Consider the following 12,705-nt stretch of genomic DNA (forward strand, 5'->3'; position numbering starts at 1 on the left):
GTCGTCATTGCGAGGGATGGGTTGTTAGTCGGGCACAGTCACTGCGTTCAGCTTGCGGTAATCTATGCAGAAACGTGTGCGCCCTTCTCCCTTTTTCTCTGCCAGAAGTGCCGGGGCAGCGTACGGAGACGTAGACAGCCTTATTACGCCTTGCGTGAGAAGGTCGCTGACTTGTCTGTGCAGTTCGACGCTATCGGCTTCTGATCATCGATAGGGAGCCCTGCGCATGGGGACGTTGTTTGTGATGGGAATGCGATGCATCTCGCTACTGATACCCCAATGTCAGTTTGTGATTTGGAAAAAATGTTCTCATACTTGTGGAGCAGTTGCTTATGTGCAGACCTCTGAGTTTCATTTAGGTGGCCCAAATCGGAAGCTTGGGGTTCCGGTACACAAGCGTTTTTGTCAGCCGCATAACGGACTTTTGGGCGTTGAGAGTGAAGGACATCATTTCCTTGGCGTAGGGTCAGGGTGTCGAGGTCTAGAAACAAGTTGAAGAGGCAGGCGCTGTCCAAGCCAAGAAGTAGATTGCTCTTCATTCCTTGCAGAACGTGCGCTTCTATTTCTGTGGTGATTTTTCCGATTTGTACTTTTAGATTAACGCGGCCCAAAGTTTTGGTAGATGATGTTACTTGATCTACAGTGATGCATGAATCTCATTATTTGCAGGATAAGGGTTGTCAGCGCTGCTTCGCTGATACAGGTAATTGTGGCTCCGGTATTAGGAGTAGCGCTGACTGGGTGCCCGTTAATGAGTGCATCAAAGTGAATTAACATAACTTTGGGTCGCCCTCCTAGTTTCCCTGGTCGGTAGCGAGCGCGGAAATTCTTGCGCGTCGTGGGCATTCATTGTGCCAGTGCATCTGTCGTGGCAAGCCGGCCATGGCGCAATGCCTGCATTCGGACATGGGTGCTCCGCCCGGTGTATTAGACGGACGCTAAAGGGAATTGCCGCTCGGTGAATTGATCTGTGCGTGTCGACCTGGTGGAAAGCGGTGCGACTTAGCTCGGTTCACAGCAGCCTCTACTCTAAGCGCAGCTGAAAGCCACGCTGCTGGGGTGGATGGAGTAAGCCCGGCAAGAGCCATTTCCATTTCAGCAGGGAGGCCGTCGATGAGCCCTAATATAAGGTGCGCGTCCTTTAGTTCAGCAAGGCGTCCCAGACACATTTTTTCATCGTTATATTCCTTGAGGCTCTGGCCCGATTTCAGGCGGAAATGAATGAACTGACGGAATGAATCCGCGATGGCGCTTGCGCACCGTTCGGTTATGCATGCAACGAGGTCCTCCCAAGCTGTGCCAGTGTCAAACACCTGGGTAAGGTACCAGCGGAAGGCCTCACCTTCAAGGTAATCGCAGAAATTGCACAACTTGTCTTGCTCGGTCCATGCAGCGGCCGCAGTCTTCACCTCGAAGCGTCAAAGCCACTTGTCAAAGGGAACATCGTCGCTTGCACCCGAGTACCTGGGGAGGGTGATGGCTTTCTTGAATGTTGTCATGATACGGGGTTGCACGGTAAAGCCTGCCGGCTAGCGTAACGCTGGAGACATGGCGTCCGTCGAACCAACACCTTTATTACCAACTTCTTCTTCATCATCCACCACTATCGTACCGCACCGTCTCTTGGTGGGTAATCTCCCATTCCGGCCAACTGCCCTGCATCATCCATCTGCGGGACGTCACACACACACACACACACACATTATATATATATATATATATATGTATGTATGTATTATATGCAAGCAAGCTTTCCGCAAAATAGCGGCCACGATTGTTGCCGATGTTCCAGCAAAGACACTAGCTTGATGGAGACAAGTCTTTCCTGAAAGGTTGGCAACAGTCACGGTACCTACAATAATGGATTTTTTAATATATTCCTATATATAAAAGTATTTTTAAAACTATATATTTTGTTATATATTTACATATACACCGTTGGGAATGTATATCAGAACATGTGTGCTTTATCACGAAAAGAAAGCGTTTTTTTCGTGCTTCTTTGGACTACACGGAGGTACGCTGGTTAAAGACCGAATGCTTGGAGTAGTCATGATAAGAGTAAATGATCTTCATAACACGAACCACCGCCTCACGTATTCTCTCAGGTAAGAGTTCGCGGAAGCCTAAAATTCAGTTATTATTCCCATTACTGCTGCCGGTTATCAGCTTATACAAAGGCGGAATAGCAAGTGGTCCCTGGTGTTTGTGCCATACTGTGAGAAAACGTGCAAGAACCCAAAAAAGCGAGCCCTCGTACGCTGGTGAAATCAGGCTAAAGAATTACCCGCGGAATGCAATAACATTCACAGCAACCTGCGACACATGCTGAAGAGAAGGACTGGGAGCTATACGGATACTACTGCATAGAGATCTTGGTGAAATAATAACTTTGTTAACCCTAACAAGCTTGGATCAATCTCATTCGAGAATAAGGGGACATTGCATTCTCCTAAATGTAGCTGAAATAAATCTTTCCCGACATTGCGGAGGGATATGGTTGAACTTCTGCTTTTACTTGCTATTAGGAGTTTGTAAGGGCTTACTCTCTACAGTAGGTCTTCTGCCCTTTATTGAACTTTCAATTATGAGAAAAAAATTATTCTCTAGAAATTGAAGGTCCAAAGCACATTAAAAAGCATACTTCATAAACCTAAACGATAGCGTGAAATATTCCCGCGGCCCTTTGATGCTTAATATGTCGTAGAAATAAATTTGGAAAACTTGTAGAAGGTCTAAAAACATAACGAGCTCCTTCAGTTTGAAAGCAGGGTGGGAATGGAAGAACCAATTTTTCTCAGTGACAACAAAAACCACCAAAGACGAAACAAAAACACTTTTGCATAAATGAAAACACATTGGCAGAAGGGAACATGCCAAGCCGTCGTTTGGCAAATACCTAACCTGTTATTTTGCTGTGCTTTACCCGAGCGCGAAGGTTTCCTATACATTATTGCGGATCATTCTTTTTCGATTATCTAGAACATTTACGTTTTTGTAAGGCTTCCTCTTTTCTGGGCAGCTAACGACTTGCGGCTTACCCAAGCCACGTTAAAAGGGCAATTTTCCAGCTAGAGTGAGTGGTCGCAACTTGATATGACATGATCCGAAGGAAGACACTGATCTGCTGAGATTGTTTCATTACATACCAGGACACCGGTGCCCGCAAGCTTGCGCTATCTGCGAAATGCGAGCGAACCTCAATATTAGGTCTTTTGGCACCACAGGGCGGCAATGAACACATTATCCGTGGCGAATACCCACGAGCTGACATGTGGACTTCATTGCAGCTATCATAGCCGTGAATGGAGTGTGTGGACGAAGTTTACTTTGCCGCAACGCGTTTCAGTGTACGCCACCACCAACGGCGAACATCAGAAAATACAAGCGTCGCCTAAAACAAGTATTAAGAGCTGTTGGCTCAATGCAGCTATCTTAACTACTAGGGCAGTATCAGCCAGCAAGGAACTTGTAAAAACTTGTGCACCCCTCCGTCAATAACTACGAAGGTTGAACTCGAAGATTTCTTGTGATATATGTTTTTTGTAGTGTAGGTTTTCTAAACTGCCTCGGTCATTACAAAATGCAGCGGTCTGACAGATTCTGACTTCCAACTTGAAGGTCCCAGGTTCGATGCCGAACCGAAAGCGTTCTTCCTTTCACTTCAGCGTTTTCGTGTTACAGACCCCATCAGTGAGAAAACTGATGCTTTGCTTTAAGGAAGGCGGGGCAGAGGATGGCGAACCGTGTGACGCGGACAAATGGTCTGCTGCCTTCTCAGGTGAGCTGATCTTCGACGGACGTATGGACAATGCCTCCGCGTTGAGAACATTGCTGTTAGTTTTGCTCGAAGATTGAAAGGTATTTAACTAGGGGATTTTTATTGATTTTAATGATTCAAACTCGTTTCAGCCCGGCTAAATAACCCTAACAGATAGGCCTCTCTTGATACAGTGTCAGCTTTACGCGCTGGGAGCTGAATATGTAAATAAACAATAAAACTATACCTATGATAATCAATTTCTGGATGTAAGCAAAGAATATGCACTGTGCTTTGTTCGACCAGATTTTCTTGGTGTGCGATATTCATGCATTCGGTTGCTTTGTCAAAGTCACATATGCCGTAAAACGCGTAACAAAGCAAACGACAATGGGTGTTAGAGATTTAACAATCCAGAGAAAAACAAAGCCTCAGGCATTCACGCGCCTTTTTCGGTGCCATTCTGTGAAACGCAACACTAGCAGAGGCGACAGCTCAATGTCGGATCGGCGAACATGCGGGGGTTAGAAAAAAGGAGTTGCTGCTGACTGCTCTATTTTACCAATTCTAAAGAAGCCTAAAGCCATTTTGGTTTCGTGCCTAATGTTTTTTTTGTGTTGTTTCGTGGCGCAATTGATTGTATCCTGCTGGTCTTAAGGGAATATAAGTGGGTGTTGAAAACAATCACCTTCACTGTGGCCGTATTACGCAGCTACCGTCGGCGAAATTGTTTTGCAATGAGAAACCAAGTCAGGGCTTTGTTTATTACCCTCCAAGGAAATACTGAAACATATTTTGCTTCTCATTCTCACCCTATTGCTTTCTGGGTGCAGTGATTGCAAAAAACGTGACGAAATTGTTGTTTCAGAGAATGTGGAGTCATTTATCAACATGAAATCGTTCTTCTTATGGTAACAAATGAAACCCAAGGCAGAAAAATTTTCGCATCGCATTTGGTGTGGAGCACAGGAATCTAAAATGCAAACAATGAGTCGCACAAATGTAGGTATTTTCCCAGCGTGTTCTACCGCAGCCATGTCCACAACAAAAGGGGAAGTTATCTTCGGCCGAATGTGGAACTCCAATAGCGACTTCCATATTTATAAATAGCGGCTGTTACCATGAGCCAAGGTACCAAGCTAAACAAGAAGGCTAAGGTGTCATAAGAAATATTCACAAGTAAATCAGGGTTTGAATATCTTTTGATGATCAAAAGATAATAGTGGCAAAGCTTGTGGCTGGCCACTCTGGTTTTTGCAGAAACATTTACTGCGGCACAGAAAGCCTAAAGTGCGGGCTGCCTCTTTGAGGTAAGCAAGCCGCGAGCGATCACGCCTAATGTAACCCGCTAGAGCAAGCGTTTCTGAGCCCCGATCTGAGAGCTGGTCAGCAGGTAAACAAAAGAGCGGCAGCAGAGCAATCTTATTGGCTTTCTTAAAAAGCGGCAGCAGAGCAATCTTATTGGCTTTCTTAGAAAGCAATACTTCAACGCCGTCACCAGACAACGCTATGAGGCGTCAGGCCCTGGGGGATAGCCAGTCAATATTTACACTAATTTAACAATGGTTTAGCGTGCATTCCAGGCAGATGTTTTACACAAAGTGGTGCACTCTCAGCGGCTGTGCTCAGTACAGGGTGTATCTGGAATTTCTCCCACGTGGGATCCTGTGCCATAATTGTACTGCTTTTTAGGTCAACAAATTTTTCCGTGGTTTTTTCTTCATAATGCTGTTGCGGAGATGGCATATTTGCAGAATAAATTAAAGGCCGAAAACAGGTACACATGTTGACTTCACAAATACGTTCCGCGTCTTCTGCCAGTTATCCAAATTCATTTTACAGGTGTCTCTGAAACCTACACGAGTAGAAACAAAAGAAATCCGCAATCAACATGAACATCACCAAATGTGCGTTGGGCTGAACTTCCAATCAGGTGCTCTTGTAGCACAGCGGACTCGCACTTTTGTCACACTAGCCAACACCCCACATAACACACGACATTGCTTTGAAAACCAAAGACCATTTACGTATGTTTGTATAATATTACTCGTTAATGGGTATAACATTATAAAAAGCTAATCATGCACCATGTAACAGGTAGGTATTAGATAGCAGCCCCACACACAGCGATTAACGTGCCTAAAAAACTTGAAGATGTAATACTCTCTAAAGCGTAAGAGAATTGAGGAAGGTAAGCGAGCCTGTATGACAGAAACGGCAGGCGTGCCAATTAGGCCAAAATTGTTTACATCGCATACAAAGTGAAGGCAAATGCACCGGTGAAACTGTTCCACACCCCTACAACAATCATGCACCTCAAAAGTCATACCTTTGAGCTTTCCTTCTGTTAGGCAGATTATGTCGAACGAGCAATCCCGAAATATAACAAAGGGACATTGGCATTCAGGTGTTCGACTCTGACATTCGGTGATGAACAAAAGAAGTATGCGGCACTTGCTGGCATTCCTGCATTTACACCATCCCTAAAGTTTTTCGCAATCCAACATTTCTCACAAGGACCAGAGCATCTGCAAGGAAATAAAATGCTGTTGACACATCAGCAACAGGTGAGTCCAAAAAATGGGCCTCGATTAGTTTTACTACCATTCCTGCAGTTTCAGAAGGCTGAAGCAATGTCAACAAAGACGGAAGTGCTACTATCCAGCCGAATCAAAATACACAAGCAGCAAGGCACTGCACTTGTTAACACTTCAAACTTCTCAGTCGCATTTGTTCCAAAACTAGTAAGCGTCTGCTCAATAAACTGAAGAAAAAACATACACAGCTACCATGCAGTTCATTGTTCACACAAAGGCTTTAAAAGTCTGCTAGTACACTGCTGATGTTCTCTATACAGAGCAGCGAAAACATATACAGCTACAGATATCCGATGTGAAGAGAGAATTTTCCCTGTTTCTGTGGTTCCGTGCGTTTCTTCGGAAAGCTTTTGTAAATTTTGCCATTTCTAAAAAAGCATACTGTACTACGTTATGTAATAACTGGCGATATCACAGTTAAGAAAAAAACTTACGGTATTATAGCAAAAACTTCAATCATTCTACATTATAAGGTGCACCGATGACGTAGTGGCGACAATCACACAGTGTTCCAACATAACAAAACAGTAAAAGAAGACTAAAGAACCTTAAAGGATTCAACGATTAAAAATATTTGCAGTATCGCTGTTGCAGGATAGCCAGTGGGAGTCCCCGCCGCTCATCGTGGATGGGGTTAGCAATCGCTCATCAATGACCGCGGAATTGTTAAATATTCGGCCTCGTATCCGCGTCAGCAAACGGAACATGAGTGGTATAACAGACTAATTTAATGCCAGCATTGCGGCGCGCTCCGGCACGCGGCTTCCGAAACAGGTGCCGATCCACCATGTTGTAATACTGAAGTTGGTTTCAAGCCACCTACGAGGCAGACGTGAATTTCCAGAGAGAGAGAACAGTCGAAGAAGGGTTGAAGTTCAACTTGAAAGCACGGAGGTTGCAGGTAAATATGAATACCAACAGAAACGGCAGAAAATCCAGTTTGATTTATGTTGAAATGGCAGACCTAAGGATTCGGAGGTAAGAGTGCATTTGTTCATGTGCTGCAACAAAATCCATTCGCAGTCGAAAAACACAACAGAAAAATACGACAGAATGATCCTGTGAGGGAATGGGACATTCTGTAGTCTGTAGTAAATCCTGTCCTGTAGTCTGTAGTAAACCCTGTCCTGTAGTCTGTTGTAAATCCTGTCCTGTAGTCTGTAGTAAATCTTGTTCTGTAGTCTGTTGTAAATCTTGTTCTGTAGTCTGTAGTAAATCCTGTCATGTCTGTTTTCGTAGTAAATCCTGTCATGTCTGTTTTTGTAGTAAATCCTGTCATGTCTCGAATTTCAACTTGTTTTACATAAGAAATTTACTTCCCTTGATGTTTTTTCTCTATTAGGTACCTGAAGTATGCAGGATATTCTTAACAATTTCAATAAAAATATGACCAACAAACATAAGCATTGGGGGGAATTCTTGCCTTTCTGGAACAAGCTTAAAATTGTTTTCAGTGAATAACTGATTTCTGAAAGCTGTACCAAAAGGCAATGTAAGCAATGCAACAAGTGGTACATTCATGCATCCCAGTCGAAAAATACAACAGGAATTTCTGTCGCACAACAGAAATTTCTGTCGCACGATAGGGATTTCTGTCGCACGACAGGGATTTCTGTTGGGACTACAGGATGGTCTGTCGTGCGACAGAAATTTCTGTAGTACAACTACAGAAAATCTGTCGTACGACAGGCATTTCTGTCGCACGACAGGGATTTTTGTTAGGACTACAGGATGGTCAGTCGTGCGACAGGAATTTCTGTAGTAAAACTACAGAAAATCTGTCGTACGACAGGCATTTCTGTCGCACAACAGGAATTTCTGTTGGGAATGCAGGATGATCTTTTGTGAGACAGGAATCTCTGTAGTAGGACGACATAATGTCTGTCGTACGACAGAAATTTATGTAGTACAACACACATACCTATCATGCGACAGACATTGAGTAGCCTTACTACAAAAACCTTTGTAGTAGAACTACAAAATGTCTGTCGCATGAGACATTTCTGTTGTACTACAGAAACTTCTGTTGTGCAATACCCTGTAGGCACTACACAAATTTCTGTTGCACCACAGAGTGTCATCCAGCCACTACGACTGGATTCCGTAATTACTATTATTATCTGCCATGCGACCAAACATTTTGTAGTCCCTGCAGATTTTTACAGTCTGAAAGAGAATTTTAGATTCATTGCAAAAGTGTCACACGACAGACCGTTCAGTATTGCTACAAAACATCTTGCTTACCCTGTCGGCAAACCCCGCGTTTTCCAGCATTAGGAGAGCGATGGAATAAGCCGGAAAGAACGGAATACACTGGAAAACGCAGAGCTGGACAACATCAACGCGGGGACCGCATTTTCCATCGAGAGAGCGATGTAATACGCTGGAGACAACAGTAAACATTGGAAAACGCCGCGCTGAACGATAGCAACGCGGGGTGGTTGCTAGAGAGCATCGAATAACACGGGGCCATTGCCTTTGAGGACAGAGCTCCAGACAGGGCAAACGGGATAGCATGAACAGGATAGTTAGTGTGGTACCGCTGCTTGGCTGGACACGGGAATGCCGCGCGCCGCTTAAGGGGTGGACTGGTTGTATTCCAGCGCCGCGATCCACGCAGATGCTCCGAAACTTGGTGTTTTCGGCCCTTGCGGTGCCGCGATTCCCACTTTTTTAGCGTGCGCCTCACGAAAACAATGGTGCGTGCGAGTGACGGTCATCTCATTGAATTGCATCGCAAGCGTCTGTTCTAATGAACGTTTGTTGCATTACTGCCATTAGCACTCCGGCCGTGTTTGAAAAAACCTTCGCTACAAATTTGCAACTAACAACGCAACTTAGCACAAATCAATGTAATGTTGCAACATAGCCCCATAACCAAAGAAATGGATACATAAAGAACTTCGCAAATTCCTTTAATTCTTTGAGGGAATTGCAATTGCATATATTGTACTGTGGACAATCTTTAATAAAAGAATGAGGCAATAAGGGTAGCCCGTCAGCAAAGCGGACGCATAAAGGACAAGAAAGACATGCTTTTTGAAGACGTGGTGTAATAATTGCAGTGCCCATTCTGACACGTATTTCTGGGTGTCTTTGAGAGCCCCATTGTTTCAATCTGCGTGCTGTTGTTTTATTTTTTTAGCACGCAATTTGTTTATTTTAACGCGAAACGTGTGTCCAATCAAGCCTAAATAGTTAAAATAAGATTTTAAAAACAGCGGACCAGTTGCCGCTACCTGTGTGAAAAAAAAAGAAACGGCGCCAGTGAACTCGTTATATTACCGAAATGTGTTAAAAAAATAAATGTAGAAAGAAAGAAAACGCGCGCTTTCCCTCTAGCCCTGCCCTTCGGAAGAAGTTCGGGGAAGCATCGTCACCACTGAAGGCATGTCGCGGCACGACAGCACTCGCGGGACGGCGAGACCACAATACGAAGAATCGAGAGGGGTGAGGAGGGGTCGCGAAACAACTTCTCGTGATCGGCCGGTTCCCTCCTTACCCTTCCTTTGTTCCCTTCTGCTTTGTTCCTTCCTGCTTTTCGTCTCCCAGTCAAAATTTGCGGTGGCTGCGTGGCCCAGTGGCTCGTTCACATTTCACATCGGCGCTTTGCCTAGTTGAAGTTAGGCTTAACTTTTTTGTAAAAACGTGCATCTTATGTCTCCGCGAAGTATCAGCAGCAACATTTGAAGCTTCGGAAGCTGTGGTAAAAGCAAGATCAGTGGTCCGGATTTCAAGCATCTCGAAGTGAGGACTCCTCTAGCCACGACTAACCGTGATGCTTGGGATTATTAGCACACTGATGCGAGTGAACACGACGAATTTCGCAGGCAGTCTGATCTCGAATACGTGCAATGTGCCTCGACAATCGACTGAACTTGCAATGACCCCTGTGTGACTTCGGCAGGTATCGGGCGTGCATACTCTTCGAGATAGTGCAGCACCACAGAGACGTGCGCTTTTCGCCACAGCATACCCCTCCACGTTTTGCTGTGCGAATACATTGACAACGGATCAAGGTTCACCAAGGCCAGCATTCCAGCTAAATATTGATTTTCCATTTTAATTCTCACACGTTCTCTCGCGTTTTGCTGTTTAAACAAATCAGGTTCAAGAAATATTTGTTTGCTTGTGTTTTAATGTTGGAACGAATTTTCGGACGGGTATTGTCCATGCTCGTTTAATAGTTTTTTTCTGTCTCACAACCGACCATCCTGCCAACCGACCAACCGACCATTCCTGTCTCACAACCGACCATCCTGCATTCCAACAGAAATTCCAGTTGTGCGACGGAAATGCCTGTCGTACGACAGATTTTCTGTAGTTGTACTACAGAAATTCCTGTCGCACAACAGACCATCCTGTAGTCTCAACAGAAATCCCTGTTGTGCGACAGAAATGCCTGTCGTTGGACACATTTTCTGTAGTTGTACTACAGAAATTCCTGTCGCACGACAGACCATCCTGTAGTCTCAACAGAAATCCCTGTCGTGCGACAGAAATCCCTGTCGTACGACAGAAATTCCTGTTGTGTTTCTCGACTGGGTACAAAACACAGAAAAGTATAATGTACCACAATGTTTTTTTTTGTTGGTTCCAAAAGGACGAGGCTGAGATAAACGGTACCAAAAACCTGCAGCTGTTTCAAAAACACAACCTCACCAATCACAAATTAGCCGCTGAGTGGCAACATACAGTGTGACCTAATAATGGCAGCGTCTGTAGCAGCGGCGCAGCGCACAGATGACGTCGAACGATTGCGCATGAACGCGGCGTCTTTGGTGCAATCAGGTAGACGTTGGATACTGAACGCTAAGAGCAAGGTTTAAAAAAGCCTTAGAGGACCTACCGGGCGAGAAACAAGTTCTCTTTCCAGACTCTAGTGGTCCTCCGTTAAGTGGTCCACCTAAACGGTCCACGTAAACACGTGAACGGGTAAGTATTCAATAAGGTTGGGCGGTGTTACTTAAAAACTGCACCTCGCAGAAACTTTCGCACATGGCGCCACTTGGAATCACGAAGTAAGTGAAGAGGACGCTCCGGTAGGTCGGCTTCTGAATTCATTAATACATGGCGGCACTTACTAGTGACGACCGGGATAGGAAGCAGAGAAACACCACCGGACGTTCAGAAACGGTGGACAAGCCCTAGTGCGCAAGTGTTAACTAGATTTGAAGAAAACAAAGAAAGTAATTTTTCGCCGGATGAGGCATCATGATTTACTCGAAAACAAAGTTCACTGACACAGTTCTCGGAGGCGTTGTAGCTTGCGCGGTCTTCACTGTCCTTGCCGTTTTGGTGGGTTTGTTGCACAGTGGTAACCTGCAGCTCTTATTTGAGCAGCACTGATAATGCTGACAACGATCGATAAACAGGTGCAGTGGCATCGTAATCTGCACGCCATATTTTCACAAGATGCTCAAAGATGCGAGCTTAAGCGAAACAACCGGCAATTGGTGTTGGCTTTCATCACATAAAAACAGCGCTTTAACGACACCTTCCATGGTGCCAGATTAAACTCGCCAGTTGTTGCTAGCGAGGGGTTGTCGCCGTGCAAATAAACAGCAGATGAAGGTAGGGAAGGACAACCAGAAAACATTACCGTTATCATCAGCTTGCTTATTTTACGTTGGCAGAAACAAGAAGCGGCGCATCGCGCAGGAGACAGATAAATGCCATCTGAAAGCAAAATTCTCGTCCCGCGAGAAGAAGCCAGAGCTCTGGTAATGCGAGGCAAAACAGGGCGTCGCATACATTTTCCTGACATTATGTTGTACGGTTCACAACACACGAATGGCTTTAGGTGTACTTGGATGTTTTATTTCTGTGGCAGGGGGACATTCCACCGCCATGCCTGCATGGTGCTGCTATGTGTTCACTTTTAAATGGCACTGCACGACATCCTAGTCCTGGCAAACCTTCGCAAAATGTTTTGGCTTCAAAACGGGAGGCTAATAAAACCAGACTGGAGTACGTACAGACACCATCAAAAGTTTGCGGACAAGGAAAATGGCAATGTTTGGTTATTTCTGTTTCTGTTGCATTCCGACAGACGGCTGTGTTCGTGTCACACGTCGTATAGTTACTGAAGTAATGAAACATACGTCACATAGTACCCCCGGCTGCCGAGCGGCACATAAACCAGAATTGGAGTTTTCGTGGTCCGCAAAATTTTTATCGTAGGTGTACATCACCAAAGTTATCGCTTCATTGCCTACAGCGAAATCGTGCGGAAAAATTTTGTGTCACAAACAAGGCAGTCGATTTGAAGCAAATATCGGTAATGAATTGCGACCGTGTAAACGAGTGGCCCAGATAACGAAACCACTACACAGTGCAACGATCGTC

The sequence above is a fragment of the Haemaphysalis longicornis genome, unplaced genomic scaffold (assembly GCF_048455015.1).
Source record: "Haemaphysalis longicornis isolate Haplotype H1 unplaced genomic scaffold, Haemaphysalis longicornis Haplotype H1 scaffold_14, whole genome shotgun sequence".
NCBI classification, from domain to species: Eukaryota; Metazoa; Arthropoda; class Arachnida; order Ixodida; family Ixodidae; genus Haemaphysalis; species Haemaphysalis longicornis.